Genomic DNA, 17,727 nt, shown 5'->3' on the forward strand with positions numbered 1-17,727 from the left:
GGGTTTAGTTACAAGCAGATATGGGAGACACATTAGACCTCCTAAAAAGCTGATTCATAAGATGTCACACAAGGTTGAGAATACCTTCCCTGTTTCAAATCCTGTTTTTGCATTCTTCCATAGACTATTTGAGGTTTAGACGAGGTTTAAACAAGGATTTTTTTTTCATTCCAGTTTTGTGTTGGTAATGTCCAACTAGTATTTGTATTTTTTGTAAATTTGGAGTATGTAATGTGTATTGCCTTGAGTGTGATGTTCAGGAGATGTAAATGGCATCTTCTACTAGTCTGTTAAAGGTATTGGGCTTGGTACCTCCCTATCCTTTTACGCTCCTTCCAGGAGGATTTGTATCGACTGTATTTGACATCAGTGATTTGGTTTCACTTAAAGTAGCTCCAAATTTTTTTTTCTTTTCTATTGTTGTTTGGATAATGCTTGGGATTTGTCTGGGGTTGAACAGAATTTTAGGGGGGTGTATGTAACGGGGTAAATATGTTAATTGTTAAAATCCTGTTCAACTTGGAACTGCAGTCATTGTTTTTTGTGTATTTCTTTTATTTTGCCGTGTTTATTTTATTTTGAAGGGCCACAACAGGAACTTCCGGGGATTAGTGGGGATTAGCGGGAGAAAACCTCTTTTTTCCTTCAGATGCAGTTTCCACTACACCGAGTAAGTTGTGACCCTTCTGTCTGTCAGTGTTTTAGTTAATTATGGTTAATTTAGTGTTTAATAATATGCATTTTTTGTAACTTTTCTTTTATAGATGATTGTGTTCCATTTGTGGTTACAGGTATGTTTGTTTATAGTAGTTTAAGGCAAATCTATACGATCACGTGTCAGAGAGATTCAGTTTCCACTACACCGAATGATTGTGTTCCATTTGTGGTTACAGAGAATAAAGTTTAATTGTTCTACCAAGCCTGAGTCATGAGAGATGAGTGAAAAGAGCAGCAGTACAAGCACAGACCGTCACACTAACATGCTATATATGTGAGTGCGTTTCTGGTTTGTATGTTTTCTCCCCCTACAAATTACAATCCGATAGCCTCTCATCATACTTAACAATAAAAGAACGGGTACTAGGACCTTGGGGAGTCTGCATCGCTGCTGCGCTGGCTTTCTCACTCTGTCAAGTCTCATCAAGACAGCAGGATTACAGCCAAGGAGTGTAGCTCATAGTAAATGATGCACGGACTGAAATTGTAAGTACAGGTAGTTACAGTATGTGGCTATCTGTAGTTGTTAATGATTGTTACCTGCTTAAATTTAGGTTTACTTGAGGCAAATGAAAGGGAATATTGTAATGAGCTATGTTAACACTAAGCTAGCTAGCTAGCTATTTTGTTTGCAAATTTGAAATGTAAGAAATAACTATCGACAGCTCTCTATGCATTAATATCTATCTCTAGTATTTTAAAACAATAATATCAGTGCCTATAGAATGTTGATGTTTATAATCAGTTAATGCTAGTGAAAACTAAATGTCATAGTGTCCCTCATAACGCTATTGTACTGGTATATCATCCAATTCATTGACCAGATGGATATAAGAAGATTCTTTAGCAGAGGTGACAGCTCCGCCCTAGTCAAAACAAGCATATCCGTCTTTCCTTTACAAGCAGGAAAATGATTTCTCTGAAAATGAAAGTTCATATTTGTGTTGTCAAATTTCACAATGACCCTGAAATTCTGTCTCTTCTGTTATCTTATACTGAATGAATGCAAGCAAAAATACAGAGAAAAATCACACTCTGAAAATTGGCGCGCGCTGCGCGCGTAAACATTCAACTTCCTTAGGGGCTAAGCCCCCCCTTTCTTTCAATCCTAGAAACGCCCCTGAACTACACTCAATACACACATTCAAAACATTTATTGTCTTTTGTGGTCACAGCAAGAATGCATCCTTTTAAATCTGTGTGTAAGGCCTGAGATGAAATACAAGGGTCAGGGAAGTGGAACTTAACTGGAATTTGCAGTGTAGATGGTTTAAACAGACTCCTCTTTTACATGATGGTTATATCAGGTCGAAAAAGATGGCCTCTTCTCCTACCTACTTCTTTAAGTCATTAGATGGTGCTACTACAACTCCTGTTCCTTTTAATGGGCAGATTTTCCTGAAAAACTGCCTTCCAGACCAGGAAAATATGTCCCCGATGGTATAGTGGGTAGGATTCGGGCGTTTTCACCGCCGCGGCCCGGGTTCGATTCCCGGTCAGGGAACTAAACCATTGAAAACTGTCAATTGGAGCCAAATTTGTGCACATAGGAGAGCATCATGTTGAGAATGAATCAGACGGCGATTATTACACGTTCCATATATATGTTCTGTTAAATAGGCTGGTCCTAAGTCAAGCTGTGAAGGGCTGATGATTGCTGTAAGTCATAGACCTATCCTGCTATTGTATGAGAAATTAGGTCCCCGGATGTTGCGGTGTAGATGTTTTGTGAGCTGAATGGGGAGAGAACACGACAGTGCATTGTAGCTTGATGAAAGTCCATGTAATAAACAGGCTCCTCTTTTACATGATGGTTATATAAGGTCAACAAAGATGGCCTCTTTCATTCCCTGCTTCAAACAATCTGTCTTCTCCTACCTACTTCTTTAAGCCATTAGATGGTGCTACTACAACTCCTGCTCCTTTCAATGGCCAGATTTTACTGAAAAAGTCCCTTCCAAAACCGGGATAGTCCCTGATGGTCTAGTGGCTAGGATTCGGCGCTCTCACCGCCGCGGCCCGGGTTCGATTCCCGGTCAGGGAACTAAACTATTGAAAACTGTCAATTGGAACCAAATTTGTGCACATAGGAGAGCATCATGTTGAGAATGAATCAGACGGAGATTGTTACACGTTCCATATCCGTTCTGTTAAATAGGCTGGTCCTGAGTCAAGCTGTGAATGGCTGATGATGCCTACCAGTCATAGAACCATTCGCTATTGTATGAGAAAATAGGTCCCTGGAATAAGCGGTGTAGATGTTTTAAACAGGCTTCCCTTTTACATGATGGTTATATCAGGTCGACAAAGATGGCCTCTTTCATTCCCTGCTTCAAACAATCTGTCTTCTCCTATTTACTTCTTTAAGTCTTTAGATGGTGCTACTTCAACTCCTGTTCCTTTTAATGGCCAGAAATTCCTGAAAAAGTGCCTTCCAAACAAGGAAAAATGTCCCTGATGGTCTAGTGGCTAGGATTCGGCGCTCTCACCGCCGCAGCCCGGGTTCGATTCCCGGTCAGGGAACTAAACTATTGAAAACTGTCAATTGGAACCAAATTTGTGCACATAGGTGAGCATCATGTTGAGAATGAATCAGACGGAGATTGTTACACGTTCCATATCCGTTCTGTTAAATAGGCTGGTCCTGAGTCAAGCTGTGAATGGCTGATGATGCCTACCAGTCATAGAACCATTCGCTATTGTATGAGAAAATAGGTCCCTGGAATAAGCGGTGTAGATGTTTTAAACAGGCTTCCCTTTTACATGATGGTTATATCAGGTCGACAAAGATGGCCTCTTTCATTCCCTGCTTCAAACAATCTGTCTTCTCCTATTTACTTCTTTAAGTCTTTAGATGGTGCTACTTCAACTCCTGTTCCTTTTAATGGCCAGAAATTCCTGAAAAAGTGCCTTCCAAACAAGGAAAAATGTCCCTGATGGTCTAGTGGCTAGGATTCGGCGTTTTCACCGCCGCGGCCCGGGTTCGATTCCCGGTCAGGGAACTAAGCTATTGAAAACTGTCAATTGGAACCAAATTTGTTCACATAGGAGAGCATCATGTTGAGAATGAATCAGACAGAGATTGTTACACGTTCCATATCCGTTCTGTTAAATAGGCTGGTCCTAAGTCAAGCTGTGAAGGGCTGATGATTGCTGTAAGTCATAGACCTATCCTGCTATTGTATGAAAAATTAGGTCCCCGGATGTTGCGGTGTAGATGTTTTGTGAGCTGAATGGGGAGAGAACACGACACTGCATTGTAGCTTGATGAAAGTCCATGCAATGAACAGGCTCCTCTTTTACATGATGGTTATATAAGGTCAACAAAGATGGCCTCTTTCATTCCCTGCTTCAAACAATCTGTCTTCTCCTACCTACTTCTATAAGTCATTAGATGGTGCTACTACAACTCCTGCTCCTTTTAATGGCCAGATTTTACTGAATAAGTGCCTTCCAAATCCAGGAAAATATGTCCCTGATGGTCTAGTGGCTAGGATTCGGCGCTCTCACCGCCGCGGCCCGGGTTCGATTCCCGGTCAGGGAACTAAACTATTGAAACCTGTCAATTGGAACCAAATTTGTGGACATAGGAGAGCATCATGTTGAGAATGAACAGACCTAGAATGTTACACAATCCACATCAGTTCAGTTAAATGTGCTGGTCCTGAGTCAAGCTGTGAATGGCTGATGATGCCTGCCAGTCATAGAACCATTGGCTATTGTATGAGAAAATAGGTCCCTGAAATTTGCGGTGTAGATGGTTTAAACAGGCTCCCCTTTTACATGATGGTTATATCAGGTCGACAAAGATGGCCTCTTTCATTCCCTGCTTCAAACAATCTGTCTTCTCCTATTTACTTATTTAAGTCTTTATATGGTGCTACTTCAACTCCTGTTCCTTTTAATGGCCAGAAATTCCTAAAAAAGTGCCTTCCAAACAAGGAAAAATGTCCCTGATGGTCTAGTGGCTAGGATTCGGCCCTCTCGCCGCCGCGGCCCGGGTTTGATTCCCGGTCAGGGAACTAAACTATTGAAAACTGTCAATTGGAACCAAATTTGTGCATATAGGAGAGCATCATTTTGAGAATTAATCAGACGGAGATTTTTACACACGTTCCATATCCGTTCTGTTAAATAGGCTGGTCCTAAGTCAAGCTGTGAAGGGCTGATGATTGCTGTAAGTCATAGACCTATCCTGCTATTGTATGAAAAATTAGGTCCCCGGATGTTGCGTTGTAGATGTATTGTGAGCTGAATGGGGAGAGAACACGACAATGCATTGTAGCTTGATGAAAGTCCATGCAATGAACAGGCTCCTCTTTTACATGACGGTTATATAAGGTCAACAAAGATGGCCTCTTTCATTCCCTGCTTCAAACAATCTCTCTTCTCCTACCTACTTCTTTAAGTCATTAGATGGTGCTACAACAACTCCTGCTCCTTTTAATGGCCAGATTTTACTGAAAAAGTGCCTTCCAAAACCAGGAAAATATGTCCCTGATGGTCTAGTGGCTAGGATTCGGCGCTTTTACCGCCGCGGCCCGGGTTCGATTCCCGGTCAGGGAACTAAACTATTGAAAACTGTCAATTGGAACCAAAATTTGTGCATATAGGAGAGCATCATGTTGAGAATGAATCAGACCTAGAATGTTACTCAATCCATATCAGTTCAGTTAAATGTGCTGGTCCTGAGTCAAGCTGTGAATGGCTGATGATGAATGCAAGTCATAGAACCATTTGATATTGTATGAGAAAATAGGTACCCGAAATGTGCGGTGTAGATGGTTTAAACAGGCTCCCCTTTTACATGATGGTTATATCAGGTCGACAAAGATGGCCTCTTTCATTCCCTGCTTCAAACAATCTGTCTTCTCCTATTTACTTCTTTAAGTCTTTAGATGGTGCTACTTCAACTCCTGTTCCTTTTAATGGCCAGAAATTCCTGAAAAAGTGCCTTCCAAACAAGAAAAAATGTCCCTGATGGTCTAGTGGCTAGGATTCGGCGCTCTCACCCGGGTTCGATTCCCGGTCAGGGAACTAAACTATTGAAAACTGTCAATTGGAACCAAATTTGTGCATATAGGAGAGCATCATGTTGAGAATTAATCAGACGGAGATTGTTACACGTTCCATATCCGTTCTGTTAAATAGGCTGGTCCTGAGTCAAGCTGTGAAGGGCTGATGATGCCTGCAAGTCATAGAACCATTCGCTATTGTATGAGAAAATAGGTCCCCGAAATTTGCGGTGTAGATGGTTTAAACAGGCTCCCCTTTTACATGATGGTTATATCAGGTCGACAAAGATGGCCTCTTTCATTCCCTGCTTCAAACAATCTGTCTTCTCCTATTTACTTCTTTAAGTCATTAGATGGTGCTACTTCAACTCCTGTTCCTTTTAATGGCCAGAAATTCCTGAAAAAGTGCCTTCCAAACAAGGAAAACTGTCCCTGATGGTCTAGTGGCTAGGATTCGGCGTTTTCACCGCCGCGGCCCGGGTTCGATTCCCGGTCAGGGAACTAAGCTATTGAAAACTGTCAATTGGAACCAAATTTGTGCACATAGGAGAGCATCATGTTGAGAATGAATCAGACAGAGATTGTTACACGTTCCATATCCGTTCTGTTAAATAGGCTGGTCCTAAGTCAAGCTGTGAAGGGCTGATGATTGCTGTAAGTCATAGACCTATTCTGCTATTGTATGAAAAATTAGGTCCCCGGATGTTGCGGTGTAGATGTTTTGTGAGCTGAATGGGGAGAGAACACGACAGTGCATTGTAGCTTGATGAAAGTCCATGCAATGAACTGGCTCCTCTTTTACATGATGGTTATATAAGGTCAACAAAGATGGCCTCTTTCATTCCCTGCTTCAAACAATCTCTCTTCTCCTACCTACTTCTTTAAGTCATTAGATGGTGCTACTACAACTCCTGCTCCTTTTAATGGCCAGATTTTACTGAAAAAGTGCCTTCCAAAACCAGGAAAATATGTCCCTGAGGGTCTAGTGGCTAGGATTCGGCGCTCTCACTGCCGCGGCCCGGGTTCGATTCCCGGTCAGGGAACTAAACTATTGAAACCTGTCAATTGGAACCAAATTTGTGGACATAGGAGAGCATCATGTTGAGAATGAACAGACCTAGAATGTTACACAATCCATATCAGTTCAGTTAAATGTGCTGGTCCTGAGTCAAGCTGTGAATGGCTGATGATGCCTGCCAGTCATAGAACCATTTGCTATTGTATGAGAAAATAGGTCCCTGAAATTTGCGGTGTAGATGGTTTAAACAGGCTCCCCTTTTACATGATGGTTATATCAGGTCGACAAGATGGCCTCTTTCATTCCCTGCTTCAAACAATCTGTCTTCTCCTATTTACTTATTTAAGTCTTTATATGGTGCTACTTCAACTCCTGTTCCTTTTAATGGCCAGAAATTCCTAAAAAAGTGCCTTCCAAACAAGGAAAAATGTCCCTGATGGTCTAGTGGCTAGGATTCGGCGCTCTCACCGCTGCGGCCCGGGTTCGATTCCCGATCAGGGAACTAAACTATTGAAAACTGTCAATTGGAACCAAATTTGTGCATATAGGAGAGCATCATGTTGAGAATTAATCAGACGGAGATTTTTACACACGTTCCATATCCGTTCTGTTAAATAGGCTGGTCCTAAGTCAAGCTGTGAAGGGCTGATGATTGCTGTAAGTCATAGACCTATCCTGCTATTGTATGAAAAATTAGGTCCCCGGATGTTGCGTTGTAGATGTATTGTGAGCTGAATGGGGAGAGAACACGACAATGCATTGTAGCTTGATGAAAGTCCATGCAATGAACAGGCTCCTCTTTTACATGACGGTTATATAAGGTCAACAAAGATGGCCTCTTTCATTCCCTGCTTCAAACAATCTCTCTTCTCCTACCTACTTCTTTAAGTCATTAGATGGTGCTACAACAACTCCTGCTCCTTTTAATGGCCAGATTTTACTGAAAAAGTGCCTTCCAAAACCAGGAAAATATGTCCCTGATGGTCTAGTGGCTAGGATTCGGCGCTCTCACCGTCGGGCCCGGGTTCGATTCCCGGTCAGGGAACTAAACTATTGAAAACTGTCAATTGGAACCAAAATTTGTGCATATAGGAGAGCATCATGTTGAGAATGAATCAGACCTAGAATGTTACTCAATCCATATCAGTTCAGTTAAATGTGCTGGTCCTGAGTCAAGCTGTGAATGGCTGATGATGAATGCAAGTCATAGAACCATTTGCTATTGTATGAGAAAATAGGTACCCGAAATGTGCGGTGTAGATGGTTTAAACAGGCTCCCCTTTTACATGATGGTTATATCAGGTCAACAAAGATGGCCTCTTTCATTCCCTGCTTCAAACAATCTGTCTTCTCCTATTTACTTCTTTAAGTCTTTAGATGGTGCTACTTCAACTCCTGTTCCTTTTAATGGCCAGAAATTCCTGAAAAAGTGCCTTCCAAACAAGGAAAAATGTCCCTGATGGTCTAGTGGCTAGGATTCGGCGTTTTCACCGCCGCGGCCCGGGTTCGATTCCCGGTCAGGGAACTAAACTATTGAAAACTGTCAATTGGAACCAAATTTGTGCATATAGGAGAGCATCATGTTGAGAATTAATCAGACGGAGATTTTTACACACGTTCCATATCCGTTCTGTTAAATAGGCTGGTCCTAAGTCAAGCTGTGAAGGGCTGATGATTGCTGTAAGTCATAGACCTATCCTCCTATTGTATGAAAAATTAGGTCCCCGGATGTTGCGTTGTAGATGTATTGTGAGCTGAATGGGGAGAGAACACGACAATGCATTGTAGCTTGATGAAAGTCCATGCAATAAACAGGCTCCTCTTTTACATGACGGTTATATAAGGTCAACAAAGATGGCCTCTTTCATTCCCTGCTTCAAACAATCTCTCTTCTCCTACCTACTTCTTTAAGTCATTAGATGGTGCTACTACAACTCCTGCTCCTTTTAATGGCCAGATTTTACTGAAAAAGTGCCTTCCAAAACCAGGAAAATATGTCCCTGATGGTCTAGTGGCTAGGATTCGGCGTTTTCACCGCCGCGGCCCGGGTTCGATTCCCGGTCAGGGAACTAAGCTATTGAAAACTGTCAATTGGAACCAAATTTGTGCACATAGGAGAGCATCATGTTGAGAATGAATCAGACAGAGATTGTTACACGTTCCATATCCGTTCTGTTAAATAGGCTGGTCCTAAGTCAAGCTGTGAAGGGCTGATGATTGCTGTAAGTCATAGACCTATCCTGCTATTGTATGAAAAATTAGGTCCCCGGATGTTGCGGTGTAGATGTTTTGTGAGCTGAATGGGGAGAGAACACGACAGTGCATTGTAGCTTGATGAAAGTCCATGCAATGAACAGGCTCCTCTTTTACATGATGGTTATATAAGGTCAACAAAGATGGCCTCTTTCATTCCCTGCTTCAAACAATCTCTCTTCTCCTACATACTTCTTTAGGTCATTAGATGGTGCTACTACAACTCCTGCTCCTTTTAATGGCCAGATTTTACTGAATAAGTGCCTTCCAAACAAGGAAAAATGTCCCTGATGGTCTAGTGGCTAGGATTCGGCGTTTTCACCGCCGCGGCCCGGGTTCGATTCCCGGTCAGGGAACTAAACTATTGAAAACTGTCAATTGGAACCAAATTTGTGCATATAGGAGAGCATCATGTTGAGAATTAATCAGACGGAGATTTTTACACACGATCCATATCCGTTCTGTTAAATAGGCTGGTCCTAAGTCAAGCTGTGAAGGGCTGATGATTGCTGTAAGTCATAGACCTATCCTGCTATTGTATGAAAAATTAGGTCCCCGGATGTTGCGTTGTAGATGTATTGTGAGCTGAATGGGGAGAGAACACGACAATGCATTGTAGCTTGATGAAAGTCCATGCAATAAACAGGCTCCTCTTTTACATGACGGTTATATAAGGTCAACAAAGATGGCCTCTTTCATTCCCTGCTTCAAACAATCTCTCTTCTCCTACCTACTTCTTTAAGTCATTAGATGGTGCTACTACAACTCCTGCTCCTTTTAATGGCCAGATTTTACTGAAAAAGTGCCTTCCAAAACCAGGAAAATATGTCCCTGATGGTCTAGTGGCTAGGATTCTGCGCTCTCACTGCCGCAGCCCGGGTTCGATTTGGTCAGGGAACTAAACTATTGAAAACTGTCAATAGGAACATAATTTGTGCATATAGGAGAACATCATGTTGAGAATGAATCAGATGGAGATTGTTACACGTTCCATATCCGTTCTGTTAAATAGGTTGGTCCTGAGTCAAGCTGTGAATGGCTGATGATGCCTGCAAGTCATAGAACCATTCGCTATTGTATGAGAAAATAGGTCCCCGAAATTTGCGGTGTAGATGGTTTAAACAGGCTCCCCTTTTACATGATGGTTATATCAGGTCGACAAAGATGGCCTCTTTCATTCCCTGCTTCAAACAATCTGTCTTCTCCTATTTACTTCTTTAAGTCTTTAGATGGTGCTACTTCAACTCCTGTTCCTTTTAATGGCCAGAAATTCCTGAAAAAGTGCCTTCCAAACAAGGAAAACTGTCCCTGATGGTCTAGTGGCTAGGATTCGGCGTTTTCACCGCCGCGGCCCGGGTTCGATTCCCGGTCAGGGAACTAAGCTATTGAAAACTGTCAATTGGAACCAAATTTGTGCACATAGGAGAGCATCATGTTGAGAATGAATCAGACAGAGATTGTTACACGTTCCATATCCGTTCTGTTAAATAGGCTGGTCCTAAGTCAAGCTGTGAAGGGCTGATGATTGCTGTAAGTCATAGACCTATCCTGCTATTGTATGAAAAATTAGGTCCCCGGATGTTGCGGTGTAGATGTTTTGTGAGCTGAATGGGGAGAGAACACGACAGTGCATTGTAGCTTGATGAAAGTCCATGCAATGAACAGGCTCCTCTTTTACATGATGGTTATATAAGGTCAACAAAGATGGCCTCTTTCATTCCCTGCTTCAAACAATCTCTCTCCTCCTACCTACTTCTTTAAGTCATTAGATGGTGCTACTACAACTCCTGCTCCTTTTAATGGCCAGATTTTACTGAAAAAGTGCCTTCGAAAACCAGGAAAATATGTCCCTGATGGTCTAGTGGCTAGGATTCGGCGCTCTCACCGCCGCGGCCCGGGTTCGATTCCCGGTCAGGGAACTAAACTATTGAAACCTGTCAATTGGAACCAAATTTGTGGACATAGGAGAGCATCATGTTGAGAATGAACAGACCTAGAATGTTACACAATCCATATCAGTTCAGTTAAATGTGCTGGTCCTGAGTCAAGCTGTGAATGGCTGATGATGCCTGCCAGTCATAGAACCATTTGCTATTGTATGAGAAAATAGGTCCCTGAAATTTGCGGTGTAGATGGTTTAAACAGGCTCCCCTTTTACATGATGGTTATATCAGGTCGACAAAGATGGCCTCTTTCATTCCCTGCTTCAAACAATCTGTCTTCTCCTATTTACTTATTTAAGTCTTTATATGGTGCTACTTCAACTCCTGTTCCTTTTAATGGCCAGAAATTCCTTAAAAAAGTGCCTTCCAAACAAGAAAAAATGTCCCTGATGGTCTAGTGGCTAGGATTCGGCGCTCTCACCGCCGCGGCCCGGGTTCGATTCCCGGTCAGGGAACTAAACTTTTGAAAACTGTCAATTGGAACCAAATTTGTGCATATAGGAGAGCATCATGTTGAGAATTAATCAGACGGAGATTTTTACACACGTTCCATATCCGTTCTGTTAAATAGGCTGGTCCTAAGTCAAGCTGTGAAGGGCTGATGATTGCTGTAAGTCATAGACCTATCCTGCTATTGTATGAAAAATTAGGTCCCCGGATGTTGCGTTGTAGATGTATTGTGAGCTGAATGGGGAGAGAACACGACAATGCATTGTAGCTTGATGAAAGTCCATGCAATGAACAGGCTCCTCTTTTACATGACGGTTATATAAGGTCAACAAAGATGGCCTCTTTCATTCCCTGCTTCAAACAATCTCTCTTCTCCTACCTACTTCTTTAAGTCATTAGATGGTGCTACAACAACTCCTGCTCCTTTTAATGGCCAGATTTTACTGAAAAAGTGCCTTCCAAAACCAGGAAAATATGTCCCTGATGGTCTAGTGGCTAGGATTCGGCGCTCTCACCGTCGGGCCCGGGTTCGATTCCCGGTCAGGGAACTAAACTATTGAAAACTGTCGATTGGAATCAAAATTTGTGCATATAGGAGAGCATCATGTTGAGAATGAATCAGACCTAGAATGTTACTCAATCCATATCAGTTCAGTTAAATGTGCTGGTCCTGAGTCAAGCTGTGAATGGCTGATGATGAATGCAAGTCATAGAACCATTTGCTATTGTATGAGAAAATAGGTACCCGAAATGTGCGGTGTAGATGGTTTAAACAGGCTCCCCTTTTACATGATGGTTATATCAGGTCGACAAAGATGGCCTCTTTCATTCCCTGCTTCAAACAATCTGTCTTCTCCTATTTACTTCTTTAAGTCTTTAGATGGTGCTACTTCAACTCCTGTTCCTTTTAATGGCCAGAAATTCCTTAAAAAAGTGCCTTCCAAACAAGAAAAAATGTCCCTGATGGTCTAGTGGCTAGGATTCGGCGCTCTCACCGCCGCGGCCCGGGTTCGATTCCCGGTCAGGGAACTAAACTTTTGAAAACTGTCAATTGGAACCAAATTTGTGGACATAGGAGAGCATCATGTTGAGAATGAACAGACCTAGAATGTTACACAATCCATATCAGTTCAGTTAAATGTGCTGGTCCTGAGTCAAGCTGTGAATGGCTGATGATGCCTGCCAGTCATAGAACCATTTGCTATTGTATGAGAAAATAGGTCCCTGAAATTTGCGGTGTAGATGGTTTAAACAGGCTCCCCTTTTACATGATGGTTATATCAGGTCGACAAAGATGGCCTCTTTCATTCCCTGCTTCAAACAATCTGTCTTCTCCTATTTACTTATTTAAGTCTTTAGATGGTGCTACTTCAACTCCTGTTCCTTTTAATGGCCAGAAATTCCTGAAAAAGTGCCTTCCAAACAAGGAACAATGTCCCTGATGGTCTAGTGGCTAGGATTCGGCGTTTTCACCGCCGCTGCCCGGGTTCGATTCCCGGTCAGGGAACTAAGCTATTGAAAACTGTCAATTGGGACCAAATTTGTGCATATAGGAGAGCATCATGTTGAGAATGAATCAGACAGAGATTGTTACACGTTCCATATCCGTTCTGTTAAATAGGCTGTTCCTAAGTCAAGCTGTGAAGGGCTGATGATTGCTGTAAGTCATAGACCTATCCTGCTATTGTATGAGAAATTAGGTCCCCGGATGTTGCGGTGTAGATGTTTTGTAAGCTGAATGGGGAGAGAACACGACAGTGCATTGTAGCTTGATGAAAGTCCATGTAATAAACAGGCTCCTCTTTTACATGATGGTTATATAAGGTCAAGAAAGATGGCCTCTTTCATTCCCTGCTTCAAACAATCTTTCTTCTCCTACCTACTTCTTTAAGTCATTAAATGGTGCTACTACAACTCCTGCTCCTTTTAATGGCCAGATTTTACTGAAAAAGTGCCTTCCAAAACCAGGAAAATATGTCCCTGATGGTCTAGTGGCTAGGATTCGGCGTTTTCACCGCCGCGGCCCGGGTTCGATTCCCGGTCAGGGAACTAAGCTATTGAAAACTGTCAATTGGAACCAAATTTGTGCACATAGGAGAGCATCATGTTGAGAATGAATCAGACAGAGATTGTTACACGTTCCATATCCGTTCTGTTAAATAGGCTGGTCCTAAGTCAAGCTGTGATGGGCTGATGATTGCTGTAAGTCATAGACCTATCCTGCTATTGTATGAAAAATTAGGTCCCCGGATGTTGCGGTGTAGATGTTTTGTGAGCTGAATGGGGAGAGAACACGACAGTGCATTGTAGCTTGATGAAAGTCCATGCAATGAACAGGCTCCTCTTTTACATGATGGTTATATAAGGTCAACAAAGATGGCCTCTTTCATTCCCTGCTTCAAACAATCTCTCTTCTCCTACCTACTTCTTTAAGTCATTAGATGGTGCTACTACAACTCCTGTTCCTTTTAATGGCCAGAAATTCCTGAAAAAGTGCCTTCCAAACAAGGAAAAATGTCCCTGATGGTCTAGTGGCTAGGATTCGACGTTTTCACCGCCGCGGCCCGGGTTCGATTCCCGGTCAGGGAACTAAGCTATTGAAAACTGTCAATTGGAACCAAATTTGTGCACATAGGAGAGCATCATGTTGAGAATGAATCAGACAGAGATTGTTACACGTTCCATATCCGTTCTGTTAAATAGGCTGGTCCTGAGTCAAGCTGTGAAGGGCTGATGATTGCTGTAAGTCATAGACCTATCCTGCTATTGTATGAAAAATTAGGTCCCCGGATGTTGCGGTGTAGATGTTTTGTGAGCTGAATGGGGAGAGAACACGACAGTGCATTGTAGCTTCATGAAAGTCCATGCAATGAACAGGCTCCTCTTTTACATGATGGTTATATAAGGTCAACAAAGATGGCCTCTTTCATTCCCTGCTTCAAACAATCTCTCTTCTCCTACCTACTTCTTTAAGTCATTAGATGGTGCTACTACAACTCCTGCTCCTTTTAATGGCCAGATTTTACTGAAAAAGTGCCTTCCAAAACCAGGAAAATATGTCCCTGATGGTCTAGTGGCTAGGATTCGGCGCTCTCACCGCCGCGGCCCGGGTTCGATTCCCGGTCAGGGAACTAAACTATTGAAACCTGTCAATTGGAACCAAATTTGTGGACATAGGAGAGCATCATGTTGAGAATGAACAGACCTAGAATGTTACACAATCCATATCAGTTCAGTTAAATGTGCTGGTCCTGAGTCAAGCTGTGAATGGCTGATGATGCCTGCCAGTCATAGAACCATTTGCTATTGTATGAGAAAATAGGTCCCTGAAATTTGCGGTGTAGATGGTTTAAACAGGCTCCCCTTTTACATGATGGTTATATCAGGTCGACAAAGATGGCCTCTTTCATTCCCTGCTTCAAACAATCTGTCTTCTCCTATTTACTTATTTAAGTCTTTAGATGGTGCTACTTCAACTCCTGTTCCTTTTAATGGCCAGAAATTCCTAAAAAATTGCCTTCCAAACAAGGAAAAATGTCCCTGATGTTCTAGTGGCTATGATTCGGCGCTCTCACCGCCGCGGCCCGGGTTCGATTCCCGGTCAGGGAACTAAACTATTGAAAACTGTCAATTGGAACCAAATTTGTGCATATAGGAGAGCATCATGTTGAGAATGAATCAGACCTAGAATGTTACTCAATCCATATCAGTTCAGTTAAATGTGCTGGTCCTGAGTCAAGCTGTGAATGGCTGATGATGAATGCAAGTCATAGAACCATTTGCTATTGTATGAGAAAATAGGTACCCGAAATGTGCGGTGTAGATGGTTTAAACAGGCTCCCGTTTTACATGATGGTTATATCAGGTCGACAAAGATGGCCTCTTTCATTCCCTGCTTCAAACAATCTGTCTTCTCCTATTTACTTCTTTAAGTGTTTAGATGGTGCTACTTCAACTCCTGTTCCTTTTAATGGCCAGAAATTCCTGAAAAAGTGCCTTCTAAACAAGGAAAACTGTCCCTGATGGTCTAGTGGCTAGGATTCTGCGTTTTCACCGCCGCGGCCCGGGTTCGATTCCCGGTCAAGGAACTAAGCTATTGAAAACTGTCAATTGGAACCAAATTTGTGCACATAGGAGAGCATCATGTTGAGAATGAATCAGACAGAGATTGTTACACGTTCCATATCCGTTCTGTTAAATAGGCTGGTCCTAAGTCAAGCTGTGAAGGGCTGATGATTGCTGTAAGTCATAGACCTATCCTGCTATTGTATGAAAAATTAGGTCCCCGGATGTTGCGGTGTAGATGTTTTGTGAGCTGAATGGGGAGAGAACACGACAGTGCATTGTAGCTTGATGAAAGTCCATGCAATGAACAGGCTCCTCTTTTACATGATGGTTATATAAGGTCAACAAAGATGGCCTCTTTCATTCCCTGCTTCAAACAATCTCTCTCCTCCTACCTACTTCTTTAAGTCATTAGATGGTGCTACTACAACTCCTGCTCCTTTTAATGGCCAGATTTTACTGAAAAAGTGCCTTCGAAAACCAGGAAAATATGTCCCTGATGGTCTAGTGGCTAGGATTCGGCGCTCTCACCGCCGCGGCCCGGGTTCGATTCCCGGTCAGGGAACTAAACTATTGAAACCTGTCAATTGGAACCAAATTTGTGGACATAGGAGAGCATCATGTTGAGAATGAACAGACCTAGAATGTTACACAATCCATATCAGTTCAGTTAAATGTGCTGGTCCTGAGTCAAGCTGTGAATGGCTGATGATGCCTGCCAGTCATAGAACCATTTGCTATTGTATGAGAAAATAGGTCCCTGAAATTTGCGGTGTAGATGGTTTAAACAGGCTCCCCTTTTACATGATGGTTATATCAGGTCGACAAAGATGGCCTCTTTCATTCCCTGCTTCAAACAATCTGTCTTCTCCTATTTACTTATTTAAGTCTTTATATGGTGCTACTTCAACTCCTGTTCCTTTTAATGGCCAGAAATTCCTTAAAAAAGTGCCTTCCAAACAAGAAAAAATGTCCCTGATGGTCTAGTGGCTAGGATTCGGCGCTCTCACCGCCGCGGCCCAGGTTCGATTCCCGGTCAGGGAACTAAACTTTTGAAAACTGTCAATTGGAACCAAATTTGTGCATATAGGAGAGCATCATGTTGAGAATTAATCAGACGGAGATTTTTACACACGTTCCATATCCGTTCTGTTAAATAGGCTGGTCCTAAGTCAAGCTGTGAAGGGCTGATGATTGCTGTAAGTCATAGACCTATCCTGCTATTGTATGAAAAATTAGGTCCCCGGATGTTGCGTTGTAGATGTATTGTGAGCTGAATGGGGAGAGAACACGACAATGCATTGTAGCTTGATGAAAGTCCATGCAATGAACAGGCTCCTCTTTTACATGACGGTTATATAAGGTCAACAAAGATGGCCTCTTTCATTCCCTGCTTCAAACAATCTCTCTTCTCCTACCTACTTCTTTAAGTCATTAGATGGTGCTACAACAACTCCTGCTCCTTTTAATGGCCAGATTTTACTGAAAAAGTGCCTTCCAAAACCAGGAAAATATGTCCCTGATGGTCTAGTGGCTAGGATTCGGCGCTCTCACCGTCGGGCCCGGGTTCGATTCCCGGTCAGGGAACTAAACTATTGAAAACTGTCGATTGGAATCAAAATTTGTGCATATAGGAGAGCATCATGTTGAGAATGAATCAGACCTAGAATGTTACTCAATCCATATCAGTTCAGTTAAATGTGCTGGTCCTGAGTCAAGCTGTGAATGGCTGATGATGAATGCAAGTCATAGAACCATTTGCTATTGTATGAGAAAATAGGTACCCGAAATGTGCGGTGTAGATGGTTTAAACAGGCTCCCCTTTTACATGATGGTTATATCAGGTCGACAAAGATGGCCTCTTTCATTCCCTGCTTCAAACAATCTGTCTTCTCCTATTTACTTCTTTAAGTCTTTAGATGGTGCTACTTCAACTCCTGTTCCTTTTAATGGCCAGAAATTCCTGAAAAAGTGCCTTCCAAACAACGAAAAATGTCCCTGATGGTCTAGTGGCTAGGATTCGGCGTTTTCACCGCCGCGGCCCGGGTTCGATTCCCGGTCAGGGAACTAAGCTATTGAAAACTGTCAATTGGAACCAAATTTGTGCACATAGGAGAGCATCATGTTGAGAATGAATCAGACAGAGATTGTTACACGTTCCATATCCGTTCTGTTAAATAGGCTGGTCCTGAGTCAAGCTGTGAAGGGCTGATGATTGCTGTAAGTCATAGACCTATCCTGCTATTGTATGAAAAATTAGGTCCCC

At 42.4% G+C, this 17,727-nt stretch overlaps 28 non-coding genes across 28 annotated transcripts; all 28 read left to right on the forward strand.

Moving 5' to 3' along the window:
- The first annotated feature begins 2,689 nt into the window (after positions 1–2,689).
- Positions 2,690–2,761, forward strand: trnae-cuc (transfer RNA glutamic acid (anticodon CUC)). The gene has a single exon. It is a non-coding gene; the product is annotated as a tRNA-Glu (tRNA).
- Positions 2,762–3,168: 407 nt separating this feature from the next.
- On the forward strand, positions 3,169–3,240 carry trnae-cuc (transfer RNA glutamic acid (anticodon CUC)). The gene has a single exon. It is a non-coding gene; the product is annotated as a tRNA-Glu (tRNA).
- Positions 3,241–3,647: 407 nt separating this feature from the next.
- trnae-uuc (transfer RNA glutamic acid (anticodon UUC)) lies at positions 3,648–3,719 on the forward strand. Its single transcript has one exon. It is a non-coding gene; the product is annotated as a tRNA-Glu (tRNA).
- A 470-nt stretch (positions 3,720–4,189) lies between these two features.
- trnae-cuc (transfer RNA glutamic acid (anticodon CUC)) lies at positions 4,190–4,261 on the forward strand. The gene has a single exon. It is a non-coding gene; the product is annotated as a tRNA-Glu (tRNA).
- A 406-nt stretch (positions 4,262–4,667) lies between these two features.
- On the forward strand, positions 4,668–4,739 carry trnae-cuc (transfer RNA glutamic acid (anticodon CUC)). Its single transcript has one exon. It is a non-coding gene; the product is annotated as a tRNA-Glu (tRNA).
- Positions 4,740–5,211: 472 nt separating this feature from the next.
- trnak-uuu (transfer RNA lysine (anticodon UUU)) lies at positions 5,212–5,283 on the forward strand. Its single transcript has one exon. It is a non-coding gene; the product is annotated as a tRNA-Lys (tRNA).
- An 878-nt stretch (positions 5,284–6,161) lies between these two features.
- trnae-uuc (transfer RNA glutamic acid (anticodon UUC)) lies at positions 6,162–6,233 on the forward strand. The gene has a single exon. It is a non-coding gene; the product is annotated as a tRNA-Glu (tRNA).
- Positions 6,234–6,703: 470 nt separating this feature from the next.
- Positions 6,704–6,775, forward strand: trnae-cuc (transfer RNA glutamic acid (anticodon CUC)). Its single transcript has one exon. It is a non-coding gene; the product is annotated as a tRNA-Glu (tRNA).
- A 405-nt stretch (positions 6,776–7,180) lies between these two features.
- On the forward strand, positions 7,181–7,252 carry trnae-cuc (transfer RNA glutamic acid (anticodon CUC)). The gene has a single exon. It is a non-coding gene; the product is annotated as a tRNA-Glu (tRNA).
- Positions 7,253–7,724: 472 nt separating this feature from the next.
- On the forward strand, positions 7,725–7,795 carry trnae-cuc (transfer RNA glutamic acid (anticodon CUC)). Its single transcript has one exon. It is a non-coding gene; the product is annotated as a tRNA-Glu (tRNA).
- Positions 7,796–8,203: 408 nt separating this feature from the next.
- Positions 8,204–8,275, forward strand: trnae-uuc (transfer RNA glutamic acid (anticodon UUC)). The gene has a single exon. It is a non-coding gene; the product is annotated as a tRNA-Glu (tRNA).
- Positions 8,276–8,747: 472 nt separating this feature from the next.
- trnae-uuc (transfer RNA glutamic acid (anticodon UUC)) lies at positions 8,748–8,819 on the forward strand. The gene has a single exon. It is a non-coding gene; the product is annotated as a tRNA-Glu (tRNA).
- Positions 8,820–9,287: 468 nt separating this feature from the next.
- Positions 9,288–9,359, forward strand: trnae-uuc (transfer RNA glutamic acid (anticodon UUC)). The gene has a single exon. It is a non-coding gene; the product is annotated as a tRNA-Glu (tRNA).
- A 949-nt stretch (positions 9,360–10,308) lies between these two features.
- On the forward strand, positions 10,309–10,380 carry trnae-uuc (transfer RNA glutamic acid (anticodon UUC)). The gene has a single exon. It is a non-coding gene; the product is annotated as a tRNA-Glu (tRNA).
- A 470-nt stretch (positions 10,381–10,850) lies between these two features.
- trnae-cuc (transfer RNA glutamic acid (anticodon CUC)) lies at positions 10,851–10,922 on the forward strand. Its single transcript has one exon. It is a non-coding gene; the product is annotated as a tRNA-Glu (tRNA).
- Positions 10,923–11,329: 407 nt separating this feature from the next.
- trnae-cuc (transfer RNA glutamic acid (anticodon CUC)) lies at positions 11,330–11,401 on the forward strand. Its single transcript has one exon. It is a non-coding gene; the product is annotated as a tRNA-Glu (tRNA).
- Positions 11,402–11,873: 472 nt separating this feature from the next.
- Positions 11,874–11,944, forward strand: trnae-cuc (transfer RNA glutamic acid (anticodon CUC)). The gene has a single exon. It is a non-coding gene; the product is annotated as a tRNA-Glu (tRNA).
- A 409-nt stretch (positions 11,945–12,353) lies between these two features.
- trnae-cuc (transfer RNA glutamic acid (anticodon CUC)) lies at positions 12,354–12,425 on the forward strand. Its single transcript has one exon. It is a non-coding gene; the product is annotated as a tRNA-Glu (tRNA).
- A 406-nt stretch (positions 12,426–12,831) lies between these two features.
- Positions 12,832–12,903, forward strand: trnae-uuc (transfer RNA glutamic acid (anticodon UUC)). Its single transcript has one exon. It is a non-coding gene; the product is annotated as a tRNA-Glu (tRNA).
- A 470-nt stretch (positions 12,904–13,373) lies between these two features.
- trnae-uuc (transfer RNA glutamic acid (anticodon UUC)) lies at positions 13,374–13,445 on the forward strand. Its single transcript has one exon. It is a non-coding gene; the product is annotated as a tRNA-Glu (tRNA).
- Positions 13,446–13,913: 468 nt separating this feature from the next.
- On the forward strand, positions 13,914–13,985 carry trnae-uuc (transfer RNA glutamic acid (anticodon UUC)). Its single transcript has one exon. It is a non-coding gene; the product is annotated as a tRNA-Glu (tRNA).
- A 470-nt stretch (positions 13,986–14,455) lies between these two features.
- On the forward strand, positions 14,456–14,527 carry trnae-cuc (transfer RNA glutamic acid (anticodon CUC)). Its single transcript has one exon. It is a non-coding gene; the product is annotated as a tRNA-Glu (tRNA).
- Positions 14,528–14,933: 406 nt separating this feature from the next.
- Positions 14,934–15,005, forward strand: trnae-cuc (transfer RNA glutamic acid (anticodon CUC)). Its single transcript has one exon. It is a non-coding gene; the product is annotated as a tRNA-Glu (tRNA).
- Positions 15,006–15,412: 407 nt separating this feature from the next.
- Positions 15,413–15,484, forward strand: trnae-uuc (transfer RNA glutamic acid (anticodon UUC)). The gene has a single exon. It is a non-coding gene; the product is annotated as a tRNA-Glu (tRNA).
- Positions 15,485–15,954: 470 nt separating this feature from the next.
- On the forward strand, positions 15,955–16,026 carry trnae-cuc (transfer RNA glutamic acid (anticodon CUC)). The gene has a single exon. It is a non-coding gene; the product is annotated as a tRNA-Glu (tRNA).
- A 407-nt stretch (positions 16,027–16,433) lies between these two features.
- On the forward strand, positions 16,434–16,505 carry trnae-cuc (transfer RNA glutamic acid (anticodon CUC)). Its single transcript has one exon. It is a non-coding gene; the product is annotated as a tRNA-Glu (tRNA).
- Positions 16,506–16,977: 472 nt separating this feature from the next.
- Positions 16,978–17,048, forward strand: trnae-cuc (transfer RNA glutamic acid (anticodon CUC)). The gene has a single exon. It is a non-coding gene; the product is annotated as a tRNA-Glu (tRNA).
- A 408-nt stretch (positions 17,049–17,456) lies between these two features.
- trnae-uuc (transfer RNA glutamic acid (anticodon UUC)) lies at positions 17,457–17,528 on the forward strand. The gene has a single exon. It is a non-coding gene; the product is annotated as a tRNA-Glu (tRNA).
- Positions 17,529–17,727: the final 199 nt, after the last annotated feature.

This window comes from Limanda limanda, chromosome 4 (assembly GCF_963576545.1).
Source record: "Limanda limanda chromosome 4, fLimLim1.1, whole genome shotgun sequence".
NCBI classification, from domain to species: domain Eukaryota; kingdom Metazoa; phylum Chordata; class Actinopteri; order Pleuronectiformes; family Pleuronectidae; genus Limanda; species Limanda limanda.